Consider the following 9,141-nt stretch of genomic DNA (forward strand, 5'->3'; position numbering starts at 1 on the left):
ACAGCACCAGAGCGGATGGCGACGGTATGGGTCGGTGGGCTAGAGGCTGGGGCGAGTCGGCAGCGGGCATGGCGTTGTTACTAAGTACTTTAGTTATCACGTATTCAACCTTTCTTAGTCACGAAGAGTCTAGGTAATGTAAACATAAAATGCACAGATAGTTGTGTAATTAAGTGGCATGCATAGGAAACATATCTTCACCTCACACGGCGCATCGACATTCATATATTCCACATTCAATTTGAAAAGTACTACAATAATTCCCTGCATTTGGGGGTTAACAATGTCCACCTCGTGGTGCCACTCTCACATCCCGGTGTGATATCACACCCTTGATGCACCACCTTCATCGCCTCGTCACCTAATGACTACTCGTGGAGCTAGGTAAAATGTTTGGGGGAGGGGGGACAAAAATATAGATGTTTGAGGGGGACAAAACTCTATATTTTTCCTAATCTTCCTCTTTATTTTTTCTGCACACCATGACTGCTCTCCTGCTACACCGACTGCCCCAACACCTTGATGTCTACTACACAACTTGTTCTTGTAGACTCGTAATGGGCCGTCAAGAGTAGAGTTTTGTAGGACAGTAGCAAATTCCCCTCAAGTGGATGACCTAAGGATTATCAGTCCATGCGAGGCGTAAGATGAAGATGGTCTCTCTCAAACAACCCTGCAACCAAATAATAAGAAGTCTCTTGTGTCCCCAACACACGAAATATAATGGTAAATTGTACAGGTGCACTAGTTCGGCAAAGAGATGGTGATACAAGTGTAGTAATGCTTGACAATGAGGCCTAGGGTCCATACTTTCGCTAATGCAATTTCTCAATAATGCTAATATAATTGGATCACATAACAACCCCTCAACGTGCGATAAAGAATCACTCCAAAGTTCCTATCTAGCGGAAAACATAAGAATAGATTGTTTGTAGTGTACAAAACCACCTCAAAGTTATTCTTTCTGATCAATCTTTCCAAGAGTTCGTACTAAAATAACAAGTTATCATTTCTGATCGATCTATTCAAGAGTTCCTGCTAAAATAACATCATTGATACATATCAATCAACCCCAATGTCGCCTCAAGTATATGTGGGCTAATTATACGACATGCATCAAACAATTTCAGATTCTTCATATTCAATCCAACACAAAGAACTTCAAGGAGCCCCAAGATTTCTAACGGAGAACTTAGTATGAAAATGTGCATCAACCAATATGCATATAGTACCCCAATGTCACCTCGGGAATCTACGAGTTGAGTGCCAAAACATATATAAAGTGAATTACTTGAATGCCCCAATGTTACTATGGGTATCCGCATGCAAGACATACATCATGTGCTCTCAAACCTGAATATTCAATCCAACATGACGAGATCTTAAAGTGAAATATTCAATTCATCACAACAATATCATGGGACAAACACCATATGATTCGATTATATTAACAAGGCCCGTGATATATCAAGATCATGACATCTCAAGAACATGAGAGATGGAGAGACCAAACACATAGCTACTGGTACAAACCCTCAACCCCAAGGGTGGACTACTCCCTCCTCGTCATGGCCTCCGCCGGGATGATGAAGATGGCCACCGGAGATGATCTCCCCTCCAATAGGGTCCCGGAATGGGCTCCTGATTGTTTTTTCGTGGCTACAGAGGCTTGCGGCAGAGGAACTTCTCGTCTAGCATTATTTCTGGAGGTTTATATATTTATAGGATTTTTGGGCGTTGGTATCACGCCAAGATGGGCCACAAGGGGCCCACTAGATACCAGGTCGCGTCAAGGGTGGATGGTATGCCCTGGTGTGGACATGTGGACTTGTAGATGATTCAAAGCAATAGTTTATAAATGGACACGAAAATTTTAATACTCAAGCATATCAACAAGCAACCAAGTCTTTCAAAATATCAACACTAAAGAACACTATCCCTAGCCCATCATGCTCCATCATTGATCCATTCATGCAACACACCCAAATATTAGCTACATCCAATGCTCAAGTATGATAATAGTGTTCCGTAGTTGGTGCTTTATAAGAGAAGATGGAGACTCAAATAAAAATAAAAATTGCATAAAGTAAATAGATAGACCCTTTGCAGAGGGAGGCAGAGATTTGTAGAGGTAACAGAGATGAAAGCTTAAATTGAGAGATAAAATTATTTTGGTGGCATGCTTTAACTGTCAACGAAAATGACTAAGAGTTTCCAATATCCTCCATGCTAAACAAATCCTAGGTGGTTCTTGATACGTCTCCAACGTATATATAATTTCTGATGGTTTCATGCTATTATCTTGTCAAACTTTGGATGTTTTGTATGCCTTTGATATCTTTTTCGGGACTAACTTATTAACTCAGTGCCAAGTGCGAGTTCCTGTTTTTTCTGTGTTTTTGACCCCTTTCATAGGAGGATTTTAAACGGAGTCCAAACAGAATAAAACTTCTGAAAAGATTTTTTCCGAAACAGAAGACGATCGGAAGACTTGAGAACCAGGGAAGAGGGCCACCAGGGACCCCACTAGCCCCCTAGCCGCGGCCAGGGGGCGCTCCTCCCAGGCTTGTGGGCTCCCTGGGCCTCCTCTGCCCTAGGTCTTTCGCCTATATATTCCCTAAAATCCCAAAAAAATCAGGAGATCAACGAAAACACTTTTCCGCCGCCGCAAGCTTCTGTCTCCGCAAGATCCCATCTGGGGCACGTTCTGGTGCCCTGGCGGAGGGGGGATTCGGATACGGAGGGCTTATTCATCAACACCATGACCTCTCTGATGATGCGTGAGTAGTTCACCATAGACCTACGGGTCCATAGCTAGTAGCTAGATGGCTTCTTCTCTCTCTTGGATCTTCAATACAAAGTTCTCCATGATCTTCATGGAGATCTATCCGGTGTAATCTTCTTTTTTGGTGTATTTGTCGAGATCCGATGAATTGTGGATTTATGATCAGATTATCTATGAATCTTATTTGAGTTTCTTCTGATCTCTTATATGCATGATTTCATATCCTTGTAATTCTCTTCGAGTTGTGGGTTTTGTTTGGCCAGCTTGATCTATGATTCTTGCAATGGGAGAAGTGCTTGGTTTTGGGTTCATACCGCGCGGTGACCTCACCGAGTGACAAAAGGGGTAGCGAGGCACGCATCGTGTTGTTGCCATCAAGGGTAAAAATATGGGGTTTTCATCATTGGTTTGAGTTTATCCCTCTACATCATGTCATCTTGCTTAAGGCATGACTCTGTTCGTCATGAACTCAATACATTAGATGCATGCTGGATAGCGGTCGATGTGTGGAGTAATAGTAGTAGATGCAGAAAGTATAGGTCTACTTGTCTCGGACGTGATGCCTATATGTATGATCATTGCCTTAGATATCATGATGACTTTGCGCGGTTCTATCAATTGCTCGACAGTAATTTGTTCACCCACCGTAATATTTGCTATTTTGAGAGAAGCCTCTAGTGAACACTATGGGCCCCGGGTCTACTTCACATCATATTTCCAGCCTTACACTTTTACTTCGTTGCACTTTCTGCCTTCAGATCTCACTCTGGACTTGACGCGATTCTCCTACTGGATTGATACCTTGGTTCTCAAACTGAGGGAAATACTTACTTCTCGTGTGTTGCATCGCCCTTTCCTCTTCAAGGGAAAAACCAACGCAAGCTCAAGAGACGACAAAAGATTTCTGTCGCTGTAGCAGAAGAATTTCTGGCGCCGTTGCCGGGGAGGATCAAGTCAAGAACTCATCCAAGTAAGTGTCGCAAACTCATCTCTTGCATTTACTTTTTTGCCTCTCGTTTTCCTCTCCCCCACTTCTGAAAAACGAAAATTTACAAAAATATTTGCCTTTTTCGTTTGCCTTTTTCGTTCGCCCTTTTCTCTCGCTTGCTTTCTGTTCGCTTGTGTGCTTGCTTGCTTGCTGAATTCACCATGACTGAAAACACCAAACTTTGTGACTTCTCGAATACTAATAATAATGATTTTATTAGTACTCCGATTGCTCCCGCCACTAGTGCGGAGTCATACGAAATCAATGCTGCTTTGCTGAATCTTGTTATGAAAGAGCAATTCTCCGGCCTTCCTAGTGAAGATGCCGCATCCCATCTTAATACCTTCATTGAGCTTTGTGATATGCAAAAGAATAAAGATGCGGATAATAATGTGATTAAATTGAAGCTTTTTCCTCTCTCGTTGCGAGATCGAGCAAAAACTTGGTTTTCGTCTTTGCCCGAAAATAGTATTGATTCTTGGAATAAGTGCAAAGATGCTTACATATCCAAATATTTTCCGCCGGCTAAGATTATCTCTCTCGGTAATGATATCATGAATTTTAAGCAACTTGATCATGAACATGTTGCACAATATTGGGAGAGGATGAAATTGATGATTAAAAATTGTCCCGCTCATGGCTTGAGTCTTTGGATGATTATACAAATCTTTTACGATGGCTTGAATTTCGCTTCTAGAAATATCTTGGACTCCGCCTCAGGTGGAACATTCATGCAAATCACGTTAGGAGAATCCACAAAACTCCTAGACAATATCATGACGAACTACTCTCAGTGGCACACGGAAAGGTCACCTACTAGTAAAAAGGTACACGCTATAGAAGAAATTAACTCGTTGAGTACTAAGATGGATGAGTTAATGAATTTAGTTGCTAGTAGAAGTGCTCCTTTAGATCCTAATGATATGACCTTGTCTTCCTTGATTGAGAGTAGCAACGCTAGCTTGGACGTTAATTTTGTTGGTAGGAATAATTTTGGCAACAACAATGCTTTTAGAGGAAACTATGTTCCTAGGCCTTTTCCTAGTAACCCCTCCAATAACTTTGGCAACTCCTACAACAATACTCATGGAAATTATAATATATTATCCTCTGATCTAGAGAGTAATATCAAAAAGTTTATCAACTCGCAAAAGATTTTCAATGCGTCCATAGAGGAAAAACTACTCAAAATTGACGATTTGGCTAGGAGCATTGATAGAATGTCTAGTGATATTGATGCTTTGAAAGTTAGATGTGCTTCTCCCAAGATCAATATGGATGAAACTTTGAAAGCTATGTGTGTTTCCATGAGTAAGAGCAAAGAAAGAACCGCCCAAATTCATGCTAGACATGAATGGCTTAAAAAGGCGTGTTCTCGTGATAAGAATCACGAAGATCTTAAAGTTCTTGGTGTGACTCCCATTTAATCTTTGTTTTCTTGTGTCAAACCTAATGATGATGGGGCTAGATATGAATCCACCTTGGTTGAAAAACGCCCCAATGATTCAGAGTCCATCTATCTTGATGCTAAAAGCATTGAAAGTGGAGTAGAAGATATTAAAACTTTGAGTAGTAATGAAACTACTACTTTGGATTTCAAGGAATTCAATTGTGATAGTTGCTCCTTGATTGAATGCATTTCCTTGATGCAATCCATGCTAAACTCTCCTCACGCTTATAGCCAAAACAAGGCCTTTACCGATCATATCGTCGAAGCTATGATAAAATCTCTTGAATTGGAAGTTTCTATCCCTAGGAAGCTTCATGATGAGTGGGAACCTACTATCCAAATCAAAATCAAAAACTATGAATGCAATTATTTGTGTGATTTGGGTGCTAGTGTTTCCATGATTCCAAAGTCTTTATGTGATGTTCTGGGTTTTAATGAGATTGAGGAGTGTTCTCCTAATTTGCATCTTGCGGATTCTACTGTCAAGAAACCCATGGGAAGGATCAATGATGTTCTTATTATTGCAAATAGGAACTATGTACCCGTGGATTTCATTGTGCTTGACATTGATTGCAATCCTACATGCCCTATCATTCTTGGTAGACCTTTCCTAAGGACTATCGGTGCTATCATCGATATGAAGGAAGGGAATGTTAGATTTCAATTTAATTTCTAGAAGGGCATGGAACACTTTCCTAGAAATAAAATAAGATTGCGCTATGAATCCATGATGAGGGCTACTTATGGTTTGAGCACCAAAGACGACGATACGTGATTCTATCGCTTTATGCCTAGCTAAGGGCGTTAAACAATAGCGCTTGTTGGGAGGCAACCCAATGAATTTATCTTTTTTAATGTTTTGTGGCGTCCACACTATCATAATTCTGTGATGATTGAGTATTTTGTGTTTCTTTTTGTGTTTGAACCAAGCAAAACCTTTATGACTAGTCTTGGTGATGGTTGTTTGATCCTGCTGGAAAAAGACAGAAACTTTTCGCTCACGAGATTATTTTTCATTTTTATTCAAAAAGAGCTTTTGAGTTGATTCTTTCTGCGTCTGGTTGATATGCCTTTTACCCAGACAGTCGTAAGTTTTCAAATTTTTGAGATACGAGAAGTATACGAAGTATACATATTGCTACAAATTGGTCTGTTTTTGACAGATTCTGTTTTTGTAGAGTTGGTTGCTAGTTTTGATGAAACTATGGATAGTATCGAGGGGTACTAGCCATGAAAAATTGAGAATACAGTAATCTAACACCAATATGAATAGAATTCAAGTTTGCGACAGTACCTAAAGAGGTGGTAGTTTGTTTTCTTGTGATAATGATATCACGAGTTTCTGTTTAAGTTTTGTTTTGTGAAGTTTTCAAGTTTTGGGTGATGTTCTCATGGACAATGGGATAAAGAGTGGAAAGAGCTCAAGCTTGGGGATGCCCAAGGCATCCCAAGCCAAATTCAAGGACACCAAAAAGCCTAAGCTTGGGGATGCCCCGGGAAGGCATCCCCTCTTTCGTCTTCAATCCATGGGTAACATTACTTGGAGCTATATTTTTATTCACCACATGATATGTGTTTTGGTTGGAGCGTCTTGTATCGTAGGAGTCTTTTCTTTTTGTTGTGTCACAATCATCCTTGCTGCACACCTTTTGAGAGTGACATGCACTCATCGTGATTTTGCTAGAATGCTCATCGTGCTTCACTTATATCTTTTGAGCTAAATAATTTTGCTCTATGTGCTACACTTAGATCTTTTAGAGCACGACGGTGCATGACTTGGTAGTTGGCTTGTGCTATGAAAGTAGTCCCAAAGGTGATAGGTACCCAAAGAGGATACAAAAACCTCCATCTTCATGTGCATTGACTAGAAAGAGGAGTTTTGATTCCTCTCAATTAGTTTTGAGACGTGGATTTGGTAATATTAAGAGTTATGTTAGTAGGGTGTTGTGAATCTAGAAATACTTGTGTTGAAGTTAGTGATTCTCGTAGCATGCATGTATGGTGAACCGCTATGTTAGGAAGTCGGAGCATAATTGATATATTGATTGTCATCCTTTGTGTTGCGGTCGGGATCGCGCGATGGTTAACACCTACCAACCCTTCCCCTAGGAGTATGAGTTTAGCACTTTGTTTCGATTACTAATAAAAACTTTCACAACAAGTATGTGAGTTCTTCATGACTAATGTGAGTCCATGGTATTGATGCACATTCACCTTCCACCATTGCTAGCCTCTCTAGTACCGCGCAATTTTTGCCGGTGCACAAACCCACCATATGCCTTCCTCAAAACAGCCACCATACCTACCTAATATGGCATCTTCATAGCCATTCCGAGATATATTGCCATGCAACTCCCACCGTTCTGTCTCATGATTTGTGTCATCACTCTCATATTGCCATTGCATGATCGTAAGATAGCTAGCGAGATGTTTCAACATCATACGCCAAGCTAGATCGTTGCACATCCCGGTACACTGCCGGAGGCATTTCCTATAGAGTCATCATCGTTCTGAGCTTTGAGCTGTGAGTAAATAAAAGTGTGATGATCATCATTATTAGAGCATTGTCCCATGTGAGAAAAAAAAGAGGCCAAAGAGCTCAAATAAAAAAAAAGAGAGAAGGGACAATGCTACTATCTTTTCCACACTTGTGCTTCATAATAGCACCATGTTCTTCATGATTGAGAGCCTCTCGTTTTGTCATCACCATATACTAGTGGGAATCTTTATTATATAACTTGGCTTATATATTCCAATGATGGGCTTCCTCAAATTGCCCTAGGTCTTCGTGAGCAAACAAGTTGGATGCACACCCAGTAGTACTCCTTTTGATCTTTCACATACTTATAGCTCTAGTGCATCCTTTATATGGCAATCCCTACTCATTCACATTGATATCTATTAATGGTCATCTCCATAACCCTTTGATACCCCGAGTCAATGTGACCATCTCCTCCTTTTTTGTCTCACAACCACCACCACACTCTATTCCACCTATAGTGCTATATCCATGGCTCACGCTCATGTATTGCGTCACAGTTCAAAAAGGTTTGAGAAAGTAAGAGTGCGAAAACAATTACTTGGCCAATACCGGGGTTGTGCATGATTTAAATTAGTTGTGTGGGGATGATGGAGCATAGCCAGACTATATGATTTTGTAGGGATAACTTTCTTTGGCCTTGTTATTTCGAAAGTTCATGATTACCTTGCTAGTTTGCTTGAAGTATTATTGTTTTCATGTCAATAGCAAACTATTGTTTTAAATCTTACGGATCTGAACATTCATGTCACATGAAAGAAGTTACAAAGGACAACTAATCTAGGTAGCATTCCACATCAAAAATTCAGTCTTTATCACTTCCCTACTCGAGAACGAGCAGGAGTTAAGCTTCGGGATGCTTGATAAGTCTCCAACGTATCTATAATTTTTGATGGTTTCATGCTATTATCTTGTCAAACTTTGGATGTTTTGTATGCCTTTGATATCCATTTTGGGACTAACTTATTAACTCAGTGCCAAGTGCCAGTTCCTGTTTTTCCGTGTTTTTGACCCCTTTCAAAGGAGGATTTTAAACGAAGTCCAAACGGAATAAAACTTCCGAAAAGATTTTTTCCGAAACAGAAGACGATCGGGAGACTTGAGAACCAAGGAAGAGGGCCACCAAGGACCCCACAAGCCCCCTAGCCACAGCCAGGGGGGCCCGCGCCTCCCAGGCTTGTGGGCTCCCTGGGCCTCCTCTGTCCTAGGTCTTTCGCCTATATATTCCCTAAAATCCCAGAAAAAATCAGGAGATCAATGAAAACACTTTTCCGTCGCCGCAAGCTTCTGTCTCCGCAAGATCCCATCTGAGGCATGTTCTGGTGCCCTGCCGGAGGGGGGATTCAGATACAGAGGGCTTCTTCATCAACACCATGACC

The sequence above is a fragment of the Hordeum vulgare genome, chromosome 7H (genome assembly GCF_904849725.1).
Source record: "Hordeum vulgare subsp. vulgare chromosome 7H, MorexV3_pseudomolecules_assembly, whole genome shotgun sequence".
NCBI classification, from domain to species: domain Eukaryota; kingdom Viridiplantae; phylum Streptophyta; class Magnoliopsida; order Poales; family Poaceae; genus Hordeum; species Hordeum vulgare.